General features: G+C 34.3%; 1 protein-coding gene and 1 long non-coding RNA gene across 5 annotated transcripts in view; one reads left to right on the top strand and one right to left on the bottom strand.

Annotated features, from left to right (window-relative positions):
* The window catches only part of Negr1 (neuronal growth regulator 1), an 813,948-nt gene that overhangs the window by 37,224 nt on the left and 756,353 nt on the right, over positions 1-20,371 (top strand). The gene's annotated exons all lie outside the window — the stretch shown is intronic.
* Positions 1,315-6,969, bottom strand: LOC110348431 (uncharacterized). Its single transcript, XR_002393669.2, has 3 exons — positions 6,881-6,969; positions 4,384-4,550; positions 1,315-1,947 (listed from the first exon to the last, which is right to left on the bottom strand). It is a non-coding gene; the product is annotated as an uncharacterized LOC110348431 (long non-coding RNA).

Raw genomic sequence — 20,371 nt, 5'->3', positions numbered from 1 at the left:
AATTAAAATACCATATTATAGAATCTTTCAATAGTTAACAGAAAATGATGTTATAAAATTTTCAGTGAATTTATATTTTAGCTCTTTTTATATAGGACATGGAGTGAGGGCTCAGACTTTTACGTTTTACTGAATATAAAGTCAGTTTCCATCCCTTTATAGTCTCTCTTCTAGGAAAAAATGATGGAAACCTGTAGAGCAATTTTTAGGTAAATTCTATTACTAACTTAAATGTTTCTGCCTTTAATATATTTTTGTCATCCTAATGAGGAACTTAGTAATTTTCATTGAATAAAAATTGGTTTCACTTCAAAGTGTTATTTCTGATTTTAATATCAGAATATTAGTTAACTATCCCAAACAGCAGATACTTCCCATGACCAACACAGTTGAGTAGCATGCAAAGAAAATGATAAATAAAACATTTGTTTGAAATCTTCATAATGTTCTTTATCTCATTTTTTCTAGGATCAAACAACTAAAATAATATTAAACTGAGCACCCCAGTTAATTGTTGTAAGGAAGAATTTTTGGAAATAACGTCAAACCCAATTTGAGGATTAATTGTTGAACATTATGTCTCCTTTCCTGAGTGCAGAGAGCTGACTGCATTCGTTTCCAGTTTCCTCTGCTTGGGGATACAGTGTCTTTGATGGTGGTAAAAGAAAAGAACTCGTGTATTCTTCTATCAAAACTGTAAACCAATGATGATTGGTTGACATTGACATCCTTTAATTAATTTTTCTGCTTTAATTGATAAATAGCATAATTATTCTATAATTATTGATAAATAGAATAATTGATAAATAGAATAATTATTTCTGGGCCATTTCTTAGACCTGAGAGTCCATGTAGGGTCTCTGTCATCATTTGGAAGTATTTTTAGACTGTGGTAGAGGATCTATGAACCTATGAACAGTGTTCAGAAAAGCGAATGCAATGCACACTTTTGGGGGCAAGTACCTTACTGTGACATGCCCTTGTGTCCTTTAACAGTCTGATTATTAGGCTGTCTGATAGAAGTAGCCCAAGAAGTTCTCCCCGACAGGATGTATCTTGCCCACTATTGGTACTCTAAGTTCCTCTTGTATTCACTGTGCCTTCTATGTAAGTTTGGGGATGAGGGGTGTTTTGCTGGCCTCTACTATCCTGATGATCTTCACAAAGTGTGAGGTGCAGCGTATGGTGAAGCCCATGGGTGACTATTGGAAAAGAAATAAAATAGGGTTACATCATAAAAGGCAAGAGAACTGTGAGACCTCAGGGTCTCCGTCGCCTTGATAGATCTGCAGTACCAGATTTACAGGGCTAAAAGTGCTGGTCCAGAATTCAGCCCAGGAGCTTTATTTGATTACCTGAGTAGTAAGGCTTTCACCAGAGTCCTGAAACCTAATGTCTTGGTAGGATCTATGATCTATCTATCTGTATTTTTTTGGTTTGGTTTTTAATTTCACCACGCTGAGGATGGTATAAATGTGTTCAAAGTAAGGGTGCAGTATTTTGAGGAGGATTAGTGTCTTACTCTAATAAACTTTTAAAAGTTAAACTCATACTGTACTTTTTAATCACACATCATATAGCAGGTAAGAAACAAATTATTTCCCCATTCAATTAATCATGGATATTTATCATGGTTTATAGGGCAAACTGTAAAATTAAGAGGGATTTTAAACTTTGCATGTAGTTGAGTTATCATTAGTATGCATTTATATTCTGGATACCTATTTGATGTCCTTGTCTCTTACTAGAATGTGAGGTTCTGAGGATAGAGACCTTAGTATGTTACTCACTGTAGGATCGTTAACATTTTTCACATTGCCAAGGAGATCTCAGTTTTTTGACGAAACAACTGAGGGTCTGGAAACTTCTCATCATGTCTCGACCTCATGGGTTGCGTCCGCAAAGGCAGGGATTCCATGTTTGTCAGAGCAATAGATGGAAATCCATCTGTTACAGGCAATCAAATGTATAATCACAAAATTAATTTTTATGTAGTAAATCAGGAAATAAAGTATGATCTTTCAGTGGGAGAAAGTGAAGGTGGAATGGAGAACAATATTAAATAAACACCTACCTCCTGTACTACAACTTTGCTAAATTATATCATGACGTAGCAATGGCATTGTCCATGTGCAGTAGCTATAGTGTCACTTGCCTAAGCCCTGTGACTAGAGAATCTCAACACCAAAAAGAGACCACAGGCACAGCTTCCCTAACAAAATACTGTGGACAGAGGCTAATAGAAGAAAATTACAGATACTTCATTAAAAATGTTTCATACCTGGAAAATGAGTTATAGGTGCCTCTCATTTTACACTCTGAATCCTGAGTAAAATTGAATTTCTTAGTCTGATTGATATTTAAATGATGCAATAGTAAGACTTCCTATCTTGAAGTCCTAATACTGATTGTGATGCTATTAAGAGACATTGGGAGTTCATCTCATCCTGAGGGTGGAGCTTGAATGACTGGGGTTAATGACTTTAGAAAAGAAGCCACTGAGAGTTGCCCTGCTTCCAGCAAAGCCAGGACAAGGACACAGTGTCAAGTCACCTACAAATGTAGATACTTTTTCCACTGAATCTTTTTCAATTTTGATCGGGGCTTCCCAAGCTACAAAACTGAGAAATTCATGTTTGTTGTCTATACATCACCAAATTTCTGGTGCTTTTGCAAGTCAAAAAGAATAAGACAATTGATTTCAGCCTTAAATGCATGATTCTCTAGTTTTAGGGTCAATATCAGCTACCTGCTAATTGGTACACAAATTTCCAAGTGTAGGAGTAAAATATACTGCTTAGAGTCACTGTGAATTGTAAGGCAAAGTATAATATCACACTTGCTTTATATGATTTTAATTTTGGAATTTACCTTGAGTTTCCTCAGCAGGCTTTACCTAAGAAAAATTAATGTGTACATTATACCTTTCTTTAAATATACTGCCATGTAGGTCTCTTAAATTCTACCAGAATTTCTTTGCTAGTATAAATGAGACTTGCGGTGACACAGTGATAGGGTCTATACCCTATTTTAACCTTCATGATTTAGAAAAATATTGATAAAAACTTATGACCGATTGTACTTGATATTAGAAGCAAAATGTGACAAAAACAGACTTTTTTACTTTTTAAAGTAAAATTTCCACGTTTAGGTAAACAAAAAATCAGATAATTAAAAAAACTTTCTAACTATCCTGAGTAAATAGAAAATGGAAATGCACTAAGACATTTCAACTCTGGGCTAGAATCCTAGCATTTAATGTTACTTGACTCTTAACAGCTGCTTCTTAATAATAGGAATTCCTGCAGGTTATTTTATATATCTAAACTGAAACTCTACTCTGAAACATTAGAAAAATGAATCTTATCTCATTGTAAAAAGCCCAGGAAATGAATGTAACTTGCTCAGTCCTGTATCTCACTGGAAAGAGAACTCAAAGGTAAATTCGTTGGTGCCCTCTATTCTGTTTATTCCTGTTTTACAGCATGAAGAACACCTTTATAGAGAGAAGTAACCTGTAACCAGTATTTAATACTGCTGTGTTAAAATTAGAATTTATATACACAATTTAACACGCAAAGGAAAACTATTGATTATTCCAGTGATGGGCTACTTACTAGTATGAATACTTCAAAATTGTATCTAGCTCAGTCTTCATGTTTAGCATTCTGATTTCCATGATCTCACTTTAGAAGTTTGATCTTCATAAATATGTGTTGTTTAAGAATACTTTGACTTACTCTTAAATTCTTATGCTTTGCTTATTCCACTAATTTCATAGTAATTCTCCCTATTTTTAACTGTTACAAATGTCCCATCTCAATGCATAATTTTACACATATTACATAATTTTACACATATTACTTCTTAGAAGGTTAAATTGGATTGCTATTATGAATAAAATAAGTACTGGACTTCTCAGAACTACCCTTAGTTACTTCTTCCAGTATCCTTTTTTAAGTCAGTTCTGTTCTCAATAAGTCGTTCTCTTTCCTATTTTAATACATAATTATTGCCTCCAGGTTTTACTTTTTGCTCCTTCCTATCGAAAATTTGTCTACTATTGGCACATACTTTGTACTTCACATTATATAAAATGTTTCTATCAATGTGATATTTCATTTCTTTTTGTTACTGTCAAATTCATCTTACATTCTGCTTTCCAAACTCTTCTCTACAGTCCAAATCTCTTTGTACTCTTTTATTCATTCAAAAACCATTGATGAATTTCTGTTTCCTGATAAGACCCTGGTCTCCTTTCATGTAGTTTTAAAGCCCTTCACCCTCATCCTTCAAACTGCCTCTGCCCATTATTCTCACTCCACCAAGCCTTGCAGATGCTCCAGTGACAATATTTGTGGTTATTCTCTAAGTGCATCTTACGATTTCCCATGCTCGCTCCTTGGCCTGCAGTCTGTGTCTGCTGACATGTCCAGCGGTGCCTTTCTCTGTCCATCCTTTCCTCATGTCCTGTTCTTCACGGGTGCCTTTCTGTGTCCATCCTTTCCTCATGTCCTGTTCTTCACGGTGCCAAGAAGAAATGTGATCGCCTGTATGAAAGTTTCCCTACTAAGGACAGACATTACGGCTTGCGTCCCTCTGCTGTAGGCCACTTTAGCTTGTAATCATTTCTTGTAACATGACCACATCACATTCATGTACAGTTACTCCTCACTTAGGGACCCACCTGTTTAACGATGTTCAGACTTCCAACTGAGACATGCTGCTCTGACTTACGCCCCACCACTGGTACTTGTGACCTATCTTTATATTATACAGTTCTGTACATTTTGTTTGTAGAGCCTTAATGTCTTTTTTTGGTACAGTAATCTTGTTTATACAGTATTGAAATTTTTGTTGATTGTACGATACAACGCAATATTGTAGTTTTATGTTCTGTTATACATTCCAGTAGAGCATGTGAGAGTTATGCACATAAAATTGACGTCACCAAGTTGCAGTTTCCTTTGACCCTTTCTTTATTCTGAATATTGTCATGTACATGCTATATACAGTTCCTCATTTAGTGACCAATTCGATTAATGACTGTTTCAGGAACAGAACGTGGTCATTAAACTAGGAATGTCTGTATATGTTATTGTCGCTTTGTCGATTTTTAATTCTCTTGAGAATAAATATTATATTTCTCAGTATTTAAATATATCTACATTATTCTGTATATGATCAGTTTATAAATGTGTAAAAATTTAGTGAAAAAATATGACAATGTTGTTTTTACTCCATAACCATTTGAACTATGAAATGGAAACATGGCTACATAGCTAAATGGCTATATTTTGAAGACTTTACTGTGACTCACTTTTAGTTCACACTCATCTTCCTGCTTTTTAGATGTCTCATGTCATTCTATTCTCTTTTCCAGAGGGCATAAAAGACAGCTCCATGGAGCTTTGATAATTAACTTGAAACTTGTGTGGTAACCGTGAAATTCATAGAGCTATAAGGATGGGTGATGAACTATAGCATTGTAGTCATCATCCACATTCTCCATAATCTTCCTCTACCCAGGCCCACCGAGAATGGGTGTATTTTACTTTTCCTTCCAGATAAACAAACCACACTTGATAGAAAGGAGAACTTAGCCCTTTGATGCAGTTGAAGCTCTTTTCTATTACTTTTTTCTTTTTTTGATACAGGGAATTGAACTCAGGACCTTGCACTTGCCAGGCAGGTGCAACACCACTGAGCTACATCCCTGGCTCCATCTTTTCTATTACTTTAAAGGAATGAGAATTACTTATACATCTTTCACAGCTCACAGTTTCTTAAGCATTATTTATGAAAGCCATATGATAGTGCAGTCATGCCAAGATGATTCTTGGTAACACAGCTCTCTTAGCTACCTGAAAATATTTTTCTGCCTCACTTCTCTCCAGAAATGCAAAATGTGCTTGCCTGCAATGGGTAAAATATGTAGCATATACATGGTTTGTGTGCTAGGCTTGCATTGGTGGTACAGCTGAAAGCTTATCAAAATAAAAAGTGCAAGGCCACCGTTCGAGTTGCTGATTCGGGGACAGAATACTCTATGCTTGTAAAGTTGTCCCCTAATAAGCTACACTCAGACAGTTAAAAAATCAGTGTGTAGTACATTCCCTCTGCAGATGTATGAGTGAGGTTGTTTATTGGTGAATTATCTGAGAAACTTACCAAACTTAGCTAAACAAAAGACCAAATGCTTACTTGCTTATAAACTCTATCCTATTTAGTTCTTCATGTCTTCTGTTTGCCATTATTCAAAAACTAAAATCAGCTATGAAACCAAACAGCATCAAAATTCAGATCATATGATAAATGTAGCAGGGTCCTGCTCACAAGCCATTCACAATATAGGGAGAGAAGCAAACAAATTAACAGGAAACAAACCTATTATAGTAGAATATGCTCTCTAGAATAGATTAAAACTCATTGAGCAAGAAATATAAAAATTCTTAGGAGGTGGACAACATATATAATTATGGTGTTTACTATGGTTTTTGTGAGACCTAAATAACTCCATTTTAAAATTTGACTCCATCTTAGAATAAGGCAACAAAGTGGCCTTGACATAAATTCCACTTCCCTGAAGTCAACTATTCCCCAAGTCTCCTTTGTGCCCATAAAGTAATGATAAAATGTCCTTGCTCTGGGACAACAGATAAAAAAAGGACACAGCTCCTAACTCAATCCTCTGTCTGCCCAGAAAACAGACGCTCCCGGGCCCATTATCTATGTGCTGACCATGAACATTCTGTCAATGAGCTGATTGTTCCTTTTTTATAAAATCTACATGTAGCCGCCCCTCACCCCCCCCCCCGTACACCCCATACTTGCTAAATATCAACTAATCATGTAAGTGCTAAATAGAAAATCCCCAAACCTTGCTGTAAGCCACAGTAAAAACCCTACTGATTTAAAATTCGGGGCTCTCAATCCTGATCCTCTGCGCCGGTGACGGTTGTGAGTCCCTGCTCGAGCTTAAATAAACGACCCTCGTGTGTTTGCATCGGAATCGGCTCCTTGGTGGTCTTTAGAGACTTCGCGATCTGGGCACAACAGTTTGAAGTGCTATTTATACATTAACTCATTTCATCTCCACTATACTCCTGGGATAGCTATTATCATCTGTGGCCATTAGGGTAGAGTTTCAACCTAACCGCCATTGGTCTAAGCTCAGGGATTGGTGGAGTCCATTTGTACGTGTGTCTAGATGGAACATGGAGGCCTGGCCTTGAGGTCTGTGTGTGGTCCATCCTCCCTTCTGTCCTGGCACCCTTTCTCCCGAGCTGCTTCCTGAGGCCCGTGAACTGAGCAGCTTGTTTCTGTCCAGTCCTTCCCCCATGATGTCTCTGTTCTGGAATCAGCTGATCGTAGATGGAAAACCTGAGCCAATTAAGCATTTACTCCATCAAATTGTGGGTGCCAGTTACTGTGTCTAGCAATGGGAAAACTGACCAAATCGTCCCCATCCTATATAGGAGGAAGCTGATTTTCTTGACCCAGATCACAGCTGTTGAATAGTGGAGCAAGAACTCATATCTAGGCTCTTTTGATTCAGAACTTGATTCAGTGAAAATAATTCATGCAGGAGGCAGCATTTGAGCAGGGAGCAAAAGGGAGGGAAAAGAAGGATGGAAAGTCCAGAGTTGTGAAAGCCTGTGAAGTTTGTTGGCATAGAAGTCTGCAAAAGTCAGGCTGAAGGTGTTGATATGAAATGCAGTAATAATCTGTTGTTTTCTTCTTTCTTCCTCCTGCTTTGGATTGCTTTTCTCTCCAGCAACTTTCATGCATTCATGAATCCTGAAGTTGCTCTGTTATTCTGGGCAGGATATAAATTACTGATGTGGATTTTCATCATGATACCTTTGGAATACTTCTGTGACCTTTACAGGTCACAAAGAACGATTTCAGAAATACTGACAATTGTTAGGAAAATCACATCATATTAGAACAGCTTAATAATGTATATATATGGACAGTTCAGTGTTAATCAAAGAGGACATGCTAGATCAGAGAGGTAGGGTGTAGTATTAGAATCATTATCTGTTTGTACAGTTTATTAACTTGCCAAGCCAAAATGAGAGTGTGCTTATTAAGTTTGAGATGGTAGGAAGCTGGATATGTTGATAGGTTTTTGGACATCCTTTGATTAGATTTTAAATTAATTTTAATAAATCAAATATTCAGTTTTATATCAGAAGGTAGGAGAAATTCAGAGTGTACTTTGGATAAAAATAAATAAAAGGGTGGAAGATGGCTGGCCGAGAGTACTATTTTAAAAAGAAATCTAGGATTCAAAAGCCAGCTAAAGGCTATTAGTGCTTCGTTTATATGGACTGAGCTGAAGTCTAGATCTATGTTTGTAACAAAGAGCATCATAATTTGATTTACATATGGATGGCTTATGAAAAGCATTTGTAATATATCCAGGTTGATCTTCTATCACCAAGTACATTTCTTGGAACAAAGCTGTAAATAACTTCATACTTTCCATTTGTACCAATCAGAATTACTTCTTAAAAAGTTAGATATTAGGTGGAAATAATTTTTTGTAATCAATTATAGTATTACGCCAAAGAGAATTTTGGAGGGAGACAGGTAACTTCATTGCTAAGGAGATTTTAACTTTTAGTGTGAACTTTGTACTGCTTGCTTTGCTAGAATTAGATTGGCAAGTGATTCATGTGATATTTCCAGCAGTGAAATCTGCCAAGTATCCTACCCAGTGTGGTTACTTAAATAGTTAAATCCTCTGCAATCAGAGAACTCCCACTGAACTAGTGATTATCTATGTGAAATATTCTAATGTACTGAGCAACTGTGTAAAGATCATGGGGATTGATTGTTCATTTTACTAACTTCTTAAAGGGATTGAGTGGGAAAATTACACAGTACACTATTTATTGTACAAAAATCTGCTTTTTGATAAAAGCAGAATGTCCTAGAAGAATGTGGAATTTAGAAATGTAATTTTCATCACTTGTTGGAACAGATTTTCTTATTGGGAAAAACATCTTTGAAATGAGAAGATGAATTTAATTCTCTAAACAAATTTTAATTTTACAGGCTTTTAAAAAGAAGTTAGAAACTTTGATCATTAGGTCTCTTTATAAATCAATTCTAAAAATGAATAAAAAGATGCAATAATTACCATGAATATAATACTCAAAGACTTAACAGTTACAGTATGTTTTCCAGATTGTAATGTTACTTTGCTTAGACTTGCATATTGCTTTTACAATAAAGATTTAAAATTCTTAGTCAATAAATATTATTTTTGTGGAAACATGGGTTGTTTACTTGAGACAATTTTGAAATTTACAGTGTAATGCATACTCATTAAAAAATGAACTTTGGAACTTTGCTGATACCTAAAGTATTATTTACAATAGAAACACTTTTGTATATGTGTGTAAATGTGTGTTTGGATCAATATATGTGCGTAAACTGAAAATATCAATTAAATCTAATACAATGGATTTCTGCATCAACTTGCTTAAGCATTGGATTAATATGGGAAATTACTATTTCTGTTAAGATTCTCGATTTTCTATGCTTTTCTATAAGTGAAGTTGGGAAAATACTTTTGATAAAGATTTTCAATACTACAAACTTGATGACTTGGTAATCTCTACAGGTGTAAATACAAGTTGCAGTGTCTATTCATTCCGCCAGGAATTTAATTTCCCTGAGCACCTATGTTGCATGAGGGAAGAGGGAATGTGGGGCAGGGTGGATTCAAGTTGAATGCTACTTAGACCTTTCCTTGGAAATATTTTTTTCTTACTTCTGGTCATGGGACATATTAACAATTAAGTGAAGGCAGTATCTTCAAGAAAGTGAATTTTCAACATAATTCCCTTACTCTATTTTTCCACTTCCCAAATTTTGACCAATCCGTATAAGAAGCTCAGCGATAAGAAGCAAATCTTTAATAAAATACCACAGTTTATACTGTATGAGTTTCATTTTCTTCAAAGAAATATAGGTGGACGAGGACAAGATAGTTTTATCATCCAACATTCTCTGATAGGTCTTCAGTCTGTAGATCTATAGAGAATTAATTATTTTTATAGTTTATAGAGCTCTAGTACACTTAGTGTATTTTACATTGTAAATAAAGATATTTATTATGAGGAATTGGCTTATACAGTTCTGGGAGAAGTCCCACAGTCTACCTTCTGCCAGCTGGAGAAACAACAAATTGAAAGTGTAATTCTAGTTTGAAGCCAAAGGTTGAAAACCAGGGGAGGCAACAGCAAAAATCCCAGTCCAGTTAGGAGAAGGCTGAGCAGAAATGAAAAGGGACCAGTTCCTCTCTCCTCCATCTTTATTCTGTTAGTTTCTCAGCAGACAAGAGGGCAGTATAATGGCCATACATGCTGGGGCAGACACTCCACTTTACCGAGTCTGCCAGTTCAAGTGCTAATCTTATTAACAACAAAATCATCAAGCAAGGGTTGTTATTATCCTGATTATTACGTGAGGAAACTGAGGCCCAGGGAACTTCAGTAACTTGCCCAAAGACGCATGACAATAGAAGCTAGTGGTCTAGCTCAGACAGACTAGCTGCAGTCTCTGGAATCTTATATACTCAGTTGTGCTCTGGATAACGCTTTCCACTGGCTAAAATTACAAGGCCACGTTTTGTGCAATGCAAATGTTCTCCAATACTGATGAATTACCAGGTGCATTCTCATTTTCTTACAGTATCCTCATGTTCTTTGTAAATGTGTATCGTTTTTCTGTACCACTTTAAGCCCATGTCTTCTTTGATTTCCACAAAGGGAGAGACCCTCCTCTGGCAGAGGTTTTTATAAATGTTGAAGGAGGGGTATAAACTTAGCAAAGCCAAGCACTTCGGATAAGAATGGGGGCGTTCAGGGTGCTATGGGGGTAGACAAAGCCAAACACTTGGACTGTAACCTAAACATTCTCATTCTCAGAATAATTGTTTAGCTCTTTGACTCCACAATGATGTCCAGCCCGCGTCTCTTCACAGATTTCAGCTTTGTGGTAATGTCTTGTTTTTCTCTCTCAAGTCCTTTCTTCTTGGCAGCCAAATGGTGCTTCTTGTCTCAAGCAAGGCAGTTTGTTTGCACCCTTTCCTTCTGATCTTCCTTCAGAACAAGTGTTTATCTCAGTCCACCTAACTAGTATATTTTCTCTGGCAAACACTTTGCCTCCTTCAAGGACTTTGGGAACAGTGGCGAGGATGATGCACTTTGAAATTCCTTTTTCTTTTTTTACCATTTATTGGATGCTCATTATTTATGAGGCACTATGTCTCATAAGATTACTTCGGATGACTTTGCCATTTGGTAGGCTTTTATCATCCCCATTTTAGAGCCGAGGAAACTAAGTTTCAAGAAAAGTGACTCACTTATCTGAGGTGCCATGGCCATTAAGTGCAAGAGTGCACGCACCAGCTCCGATTCCAAAGTTCCAGTGCTTTCCAAGGGTATAATCTCATTTAGGTCAGGAACATCCCTCAATGCATCATTTAAACACAGTATTGTAGGCCTAGATACCTTGCGTGCATGTAAGTTCTATTTCTTTCAGAGGAAATCAGGTTCTGTAAAAATGGAGTGAATGGTCACCCTGCCTACTCTAATATTACAATAGTACCAGTTTTTAAAATTATAGAAGTGTGACAGAAAAAAAAGTTGTTTTGTTTTCTGTTGCGCTTAGAAATACAAAAGTAAATAGACACATAGGAGCTAGCTGAGTTTCAGAATCATCTTTCTGAATTTCAAAACATGGGTGGGATTAATTTTACCATCATTTTATCAAGAAATAAATAGTATTTGAGGTATATTCTGTAGATATACTGGTAAATATTTATTTCTGACAGCCACATGTGAATCACAACTATGGTTGGTGATCAACAAAGCCCAAATATAGCTTCTAATGTAATGAATTTTTAAAATCCTGACTTTATACATGAAGTCAAATGTAAGCTTTCCTTAGAAAATTAGGAAATTAAGGTTATAACATTCGCCACACATAGATAATTATTCTCCGGATATTCAATACAGTCTGCGTCCTGGTGACACAAGTAATTCCGAGCCCTTTATGAAAGATTGGTTCTGAAAATAAAGAAGGCACCAGTGTTGTTTGTAAAATGGAACTTTTGAACCTTAGGCTTCTGATTGATCTCATGCTTTCAAGGTATTCAGTTTGATGTTGTTATATTTGAAAAGATCTTTAGAAGCACAGTAATGTTTCCTAATATGTCTATAACTCACTGTTTTTGCAATAAAAGCACTAGTTGAGTCATGACAAAAAAAATCCCACAGTGTATAATTATGTTTTAGTGATATATAGAATAAATATTCATTCCCGTAAAAAGTTAGATGTTGATTCAGTCAGTAGGGATTTTGAAGCTTTATTATTCTTGTACTTCCACCTCAAACAGTATTTATGGCTATTTGCATTACAGTTTAATTCTTATTTTTTTTCTGAGCTTCATCTTGTTTAGATGTGTTAGTCTACAGTATACAGACCTAGTAAATCAGTTTCTTAAATATATATGTATATATATATTTAGATCTTAATATAAATCTAAAAATTTTAAAAAACACTTCCTTTCAAAAACTCATTAAATAACTGACCTTTTTCATCAAAAGAAGAATAATTTGGATCAAATTTGATTCTAATTATTGTGAAAAATAAGTCTGTTATGTCTTTGCCTTACTATAACTGCTACATAAGACTACATTAGAATTGATCAGTCCTAACAAAAAAATTAAAATTACTAATGAAGACATAGTATTCATTAACATTTAGTTGGTTAAAAAAAACACAAAACAAAACAAAAATTTACAATATGCCCATAAAGATGTCAGATATATATGTATGCCTTATATGTATATTTATGAATGATAAACATTTATAAGAGCTTTAATTTCTAAAATATTGATTTTCCTTATTTTTGTCTTCTGTCATTTCAGCTTATCTGTATGCATAATTTTTAATGTAAGAAAATTTTGGTGAAGAATTTCTTTTATAAACAATGTTTGATAAGTTAATTGATTTAAAATACATTAAAAATAAAATTTTGTTCTTAAGCAATATGAATACTAACAATATACTTTTCAGATCCACTGTTACTTCAGAACCCATAATAATTTCCTGTATTTGAATGTAGCAGTCATAAATTAAAAGTGTTTTAAAGGTATACCAGGATTTTACCTAGGTCTGTTGAGAAATTAGGGATATTGTAATATGAATAACTTAAATCAATTAAATCAGAAATTCGGGTTTGAATAAAGTTCTGTTATTTTTTTCACCAAGGAGAGGATCATTAGTGACTTCTCTGATTATTGCTTCATTTATCTGTAAATATTAATAATCACTTTCACATTTTTTGTGAACAATATACACAGTACCTGGAAATTGCTGAATTGCAATTCTAATATAATTTTTAAGATATTTTAATGAGGAATAGCATAATAAGGACTGATTTTTGCCTTTTCGATGAATATTGTCTAAAATATAATACTACTACTTTTCTTTAGAAAGTATATTATATACTACTTTATGTCTAAGCTTGTCTTTACATAGAGTCATTAGTATTTCATCAGTTATATCTGTTGTGTTCATAACCAAATAATTCTTGAAAAGGTGAAGTAATTCCCTTATTTCAATTATAAGCAGTGATTTTTGTGGACTACATGACAGAGATTCTGGTCTGAAGGCCTCAGCTAATATCTCCAATATATGTTTAAAAATGTGGGCATTTACTTATATAATATATATCTGTTAATTTCTGTGGTTGTCTAGAGATACAATGAGCAATAAGGCTCAGTATTGGAATGTGGCCTCTCTTGATGTTCAGATGTTTACATTCATCTCCTTATAAGACTATTAGGAAAGTTCAAAATAAATTTAAATGCATCGTTTTGTAAGTCATTGAAATAACCATAGTCTAAAACATAAATCATAGTGTTAATAAAATTAATAATTGTAATATTTGACATCTTTGTATAAGGTAGTTAGCTTAACTAGTCCTATTTGTACTTCCTTGAAACTAGACACAAACTATTACTGGATTAGATCAAAATAGCCAAGTGGATTTCAATGTGGTAATGAGTCTCTCTGTTTTCCTTTGTCCCATAACTGACTCCCTGTTTCTCTCAAGAATCTGAAGTAGTTTTTGGTTAATAGAATAAACTCAGTTAAAATTTAAGAGTAGCATCTTTTAATCCAGAATTTTCAAGATATTACTTATGCAACCTTGAGTACATTAGAAGTTGATCTGTAAGCAGGAACATCCACACAGCTAAAGAATAATAAAAAAATAATAGCAAAAGGACACACCTGATTGAGAAATTCTGAGAATTATAGTAAATATTACATGTAAACAGCAATTCATTCTGTTTGCATTTCCATACCCGCTGTGTAAAATTCTTTTCCTAGACATATTCACCAGAAAGATTTTTACTCCATTTTAAATAGCATCCTTTATTTTCTTACCTTGTGCCCTTACATCTCAAATAACACAGCCATACATTAGGGAAAGAGTCACTGAATTTGACAGGTTTCCTAATCAGTGTTCTTACAGGGTCAGTCCTACTGATGTGTTTCTCAAGAGAGATGTTACTAAACAAGAATCTTCTTTTCAGAGCTTAGCATCTGTTGAAAGCCTTTCCTCAATGAAAGACTAAGTACTTGCGAAGTGGACACTGATTTAGTCATGTTGATAAACGTAAGCTAACTATGGTTTTTTACTCTGCATCAAAAGTATTTCTAATTAAAGCAACTGTCATGTGCCTGTGATGTTGTCACTTACCGGCATAATGAATTTAAACTGAAGGCCAGTCTCACTGTGAGGAGGAGCTGATTAGCTGGAGAGACTGCGTTGGTAGTAATTAGTCAGAAAGCGCAGTGGTGCGAATCAGTATCTTGGTGCTGAGATTCTCCCTGGGGAATGTGAACCATAACAAAGCTGTCAAGCTGCCGGGAGATGGGGATGTGGCTGGTTTGTGTTGTTAATTTATTCTCTGATACCTTTGATTTATATACTGGATATATCAAAAATGAAATATATATATACATATATATATGTACATATATATATGTATATATATGTACATATATATATATGTGTATATATATATATGTTTGCCTTAATAAACCATATTGAAACCTAAATGAGTAAATAACCACCACAGTTTCTTGAGAGGGGAAGGAAGGATATCAAGGATTACTAGGATGTATTTTAATGTCATCTTTATTGTCAGTGTTCAACAGATAGGTATCACTTGCTACACAGTATTATGTTTATATAAGTAATGTTATTTCAAAGTTTTGCATTTTTAAAGGAAGGAAATACACTGAAAGCAAGACCTTTAATTGACTGATGATATAGTCATTCTTGAAGCCAATTAAACAGCATACTTCATGAATGAATTAAGCAGGAGGGAAGTGTGATACTCTTCAAAAGTTTTAATTTATGAAGTTTAATACCATTATCAAAAGAATATTTTTGCTGGGATTTTCAAAACTCTCTGCTTTCCGTTGCTAAGACAAAATACCCAACACCCGTCATTGTAGGGAAGAGAGGTTTATTTTGGCTCACAACACTTTGAGTTTCATTCCCTCTCCTCTGGTTCTAAGCAGAAACATCATGGCAGAAGGAATGGGGGAGGAATGCTGCTGACCTCACAGTAGCCAGGAAGCAGAGAGACGGGGAAAGTGAGTGAAAGACAGAGGGGCCAGGGACAGGAATGTACCCTCCAAGACATGTCTCTGGTGACCTTCTTCATCCAAATACTTCCTAACAGCAAATTCAGCTATGAACCACCAGTGGTTATCCATTGACGTGGTTAGTGGCCTTATCATCCTGACAATTCTTTAGACCCTACTCCTGAACATTGGTTTATTGGGGTTCAAACTCTCAATACCTAAACCTTTGGGGGATGTTTCATATTTAAACCATAGTATCTCCTTCTTGCACTTCATTAGGCAATTCTCTGTAAATCAGCCACAGAATTTTGTTCAAAGCATACATTTTGGTAGCTCAGTTCACAGAGTCCTATTCCAGTTACCAATTAGAAAAATACTACAGATTTTTAGAATAAAGCAAAAGTGTTTACAGAATCTCTAGGCTATGAATTGGAATGAGGAAAAGCAGGATGGCTGGTCTTTGCTTTGTGACTTCTGGGAACTGAATAGAGGGTAATGGAATAGCTGGGGAGGGGACTAGATTTATTTACCTACTATCCGCTTTTTTTTAACCTTTCTTTACAGTCGTTATTTTGAATTCTGTCCATAGAAAATCCACTATTAATACTTCAATTTACATTTATTAAAATTAAATGGAAATATTGACTTCTTGTGCCACACTACATTTTAAATGCTCAATAGCAACATATACCAGCTGTGCAGTTAGTACAGATATATAACAAACAACACCATTTCCACAGAAAGTACCTTTGGACAGTACTAATCTAGAAACACTTTCATTCTTCTTTCTGATGCTTAGGCTGGGATTACTCAGAATCCTAGAACAGATGGGACTGTTGATTTAAGCACACAGGTGGAACATTTCTGTTTGAGGTTCTTAGAGCATGGAAACCCAGTTCTGATGAGATTGTTAAGAGCACAGTAAGACAACCAGGCTGAAGCTGCCTGTCCTTTTGTATTAGTTTAGAATCACAAAGGTATGTCATCTTATTTTATTGAGAAATTGACAACCACACTGATAAATACTAAGCCAATGCAGATATAAGTGGGGATATAGCCCCTGCCACTAGAAGGTTTTTGAACTTCCTTTAATACATTTACGCTGAATTCATTGTCAGGCAGTTCATTTTTCTCCATTTCTTTAGGGTCAGCTGCTGGTACTTTATTTTGATTTTTTGACTATGTCATATTTCCTTGATGTTAATTCTAGGGGGCTGTACATTGGTGTCTGAGTATTTGAAGAAGTAGAGATTTTTCCAGTATTTGTAGACTGGCGTGTTTGGGAAAGCCCCTTGTTTGTTAATCACCCCTTCTGGAGTTTTGGGGCAGCTGTCTGCCATGGTCTGGGGGTGTCTTGTTGGAGCCCTCGAGCTGGCTGGCCTGAGCCAGGATCTTCAGCATTGGTCCTGGAGTCTGACTCCACCATGGTAGAACTCTTGACTGGGTCTCCAAGGACCACTCTGCTATTGGATATCGGGAACATCTGTCCATTAAAATCCAACCTGAACTCGTGTCCCTGAGTGTTGACCTGACTACTAGGACTGCAGAGTCAGCTCAGAGTGGGGCAGTCTAGAACTTGGGATCATTGAATCCATGCTTCGTAGATGGAGACTGAATCTGTTGGTGGGATGAGGAGCCTGAATCTGTGGAAACCGGTCTAGTTTTATGGCAAAACTGAAGCCTAAATTACTTGGGCTTGGTTAGTTACTGCCTCTAAATTAGTGGAATGCCAAAGATTCTGGAACTATGGTGTCATAGTTCAACAGGCTGAATTATCATTAATGGTGTTAATAGCGCTTTAAACAGCTGCTTATTTATAGGCTTGATGGGAAATGGCTTAGTGATCAAGTAAAGAATTAAATGAAACAACATCAAGTATATTAGAAAGCTAATGTTCAAGATTAATTTTTAGGTAGCATAATATGCATGTTTACCAACTTTTTAAATCATAAAATAGTTTATTAAATTAACATTCACTTCTAATAAAATCAAAGATCTGAAAAAAATTTGGGAAATATGGATTGAGTCTCCTTCAATTTAAAAAATCCTATGAATCTAATTTTGCCTTTGCTTCCTGAAGAATTTTATCAAACATGTTTTAATTTTAATAAAATCTAAATAACTATTATGAAAATTTAACTATAATCACCCACCCTGTTGGACTGAACAGAATTTCTTCAAAATCCATGTCCACCTAAAATCTGTGAGTGTAACCATATTGGAAAAAGTGGTTTTGAATATATAATCAAGTGATTGTGAGGTTGTACTAGATTGGAGTGGTCTGTAATACCGATGAATGGGGTGTTTGTGGGAGGAGAACTTGGATGCAGAGACTCACGGGAAGAAGGCATGAGACACAGAGACAGAGACTGGAGTAATATTCTGCAAGCCCAAGGAAGAGGTGGGAGAAACATGGGCTAGGGGTTTTCTTAGAGCCTCAGCAAAGAGCCAGCTCTGCTGTTACTATAGTTTAAAATTTGAAACCTCCAGACTCAGGGAGAATAAATTTCTGCTTTAAGCCATGTAGATTTTGGTAAATTTCTATGGTAGCTCTAGGAAACAAATAATTTGATCATTTTTCTTTCTAAACTCTTTACATAGAAATGGCATTTTATTTTTCAAAATCTAAAACATACAAAAGGACTTCCCAAAAAAGTGGTGGAATGACAAATTAAAAATATCTAGTTTTGGAGGTTAGATTTGGAGGGTTTTACTTTTATATTTATGAATAGTTGATATGAAGACAAAGTACTTGTCTATTTAATTTACCCTGTTTTCCACTGTTTGATATTCTGAACATCTTACTACTGTCATAGAAATGTTAAAAATTTGTAAGTCATATCAAAATTCACTTAGTACCATATCACACACTTAGTTAACACTAGGGCCACTCATAGTACTTGTATGCATAGCATTCTCCCAGTTTTTCACTAATAATTTATTACAAATGTTTGCAAATCAATATTATAAGTAATTCATCAAGTTAGTTTGATTAGTGGAAACCATATATTCACCCGGCATTAGAAGAAGAAAGATGGAAGAAAAGAGCAAATCTGGTTCCTGAATACTACTCAGCTTCTGATTCTGAAATCAAGCTTAGTTTTACATTTCTGTCTTTAGGTTTGTGCGATATTCTTATGTCTTTGCAAAAAAGTAAATAATGAAAAAATTCTACCTCGTTAAATTAATTAAAATAGTGAAATTTTTACTTTAAGAAAATAATGTTTGTCACATTAGATTTATTTTATTCATTATATCTGAGATTTCATTGAAAACTACGGGCAACTATAGTGGATTAAAGATAGTACTTAGAAATAACTAATGTAATTATTTCCTTGTAACGTACTATTATGTCCATAACTACTTGAGTAAACACTGTTAATTTTGGCCAAAATAATGATATTGGCATTGTTTATCTTTGAACATCTGTGCATTTTATTAAATTCAGTTAACTCTGTTGCTTATATAATAACCATTCATAAGTAAATGTTGGTTTAACATAGATATTCTTATATTAAAACCATTTTAATAAGTTCCAGGACTTAATTTTAAATGTGATAATAATTCCAATATCCCTGGAGTTTGAATTATTTATTTTTATAACTGAAATATCAGATCTATGTGGTATTATATCTCAGTATTTTTTATTTATAAAACAAATGGTATATTATTTTGTTGACCATAAAATTACAATAACTTCATTCTGTTGTTCTTGAAAAGTTTATTATTAATAATGATGTTAGAAACATAAAAAATGTATCACTTCAAGACTTTAAATTTGGGAATTCTATTGTTTAATCCAGAAACATATAATTTTATGACAGATATAGGTGAAACATTACAGATACAAAAACTTTGTAAAAGTGCATTTAGTGAAGCTATCTTAGAAAATAAAATATAAATAATAAATATACACATGAAAATATTAAATATATTAAATATATGAAGAATGACAAGAACTGTTTAATGAAAAAGTTGGTTACTATTTACATTGTATTTGTAATTACTGAATCACTGTATATGTAGGATATATTATGTAAACATATTTATATGCTACCTAATGTTTTTATGGGCTAGGCACACTTATAAAAACCTTATATGTATTATATTTTATTTAACCTTCAAAACTGCCATCTTATTCAGAAAAATTTTATTACTTCTAAGATTTAGTAACAGTGAATGATGAAAAGTCTTATTATTTCAGAAACACTAAAATTGTATTAAGCTTTATATTACTTAATATTTTCAAAAATAGAAATTTAAATATGATAGATTCCATTTGGCCACAGTAGTTGATAATATATAACTATCCAAGTCATTTCATGATTATGTGTATGTGGAATCAGTAATTATACAATTAAAATAAACATTTATGATCTAAAATAAAAAATAATGCTTTAAATTTTCACTAAATAAAGCACAGTTCTGCTTTATCTGAATTTACCTGAAGACCTCACATTCTGAGGTTTCTGTTACCTGTGGGTCCACTGCACTGTGAATATATTAAGTGGAAAATTCAAGAATTAAATATTTCATTAGTTTTAAGTAACTTCATTTACAGTATAATTTTATGCTTGTCCTATGGTTTTCTATTGCTGTTGACCTTTAATCATGCCTCACTTATAAATCATATTTTACCACATTATACTTCACTAGTAAAAAATCATATATATATATATAT

This window comes from Heterocephalus glaber, unplaced genomic scaffold, assembly GCF_053883595.1.
Source record: "Heterocephalus glaber isolate CG9 unplaced genomic scaffold, H.glaber_assembly_v1.0 deba00001442, whole genome shotgun sequence".
Classification (NCBI taxonomy): domain Eukaryota; kingdom Metazoa; phylum Chordata; class Mammalia; order Rodentia; family Bathyergidae; genus Heterocephalus; species Heterocephalus glaber.
The sequence above is the reverse complement of the archived record's forward strand: the minus strand, read 5'-3'. Positions and strand labels throughout refer to the sequence as shown.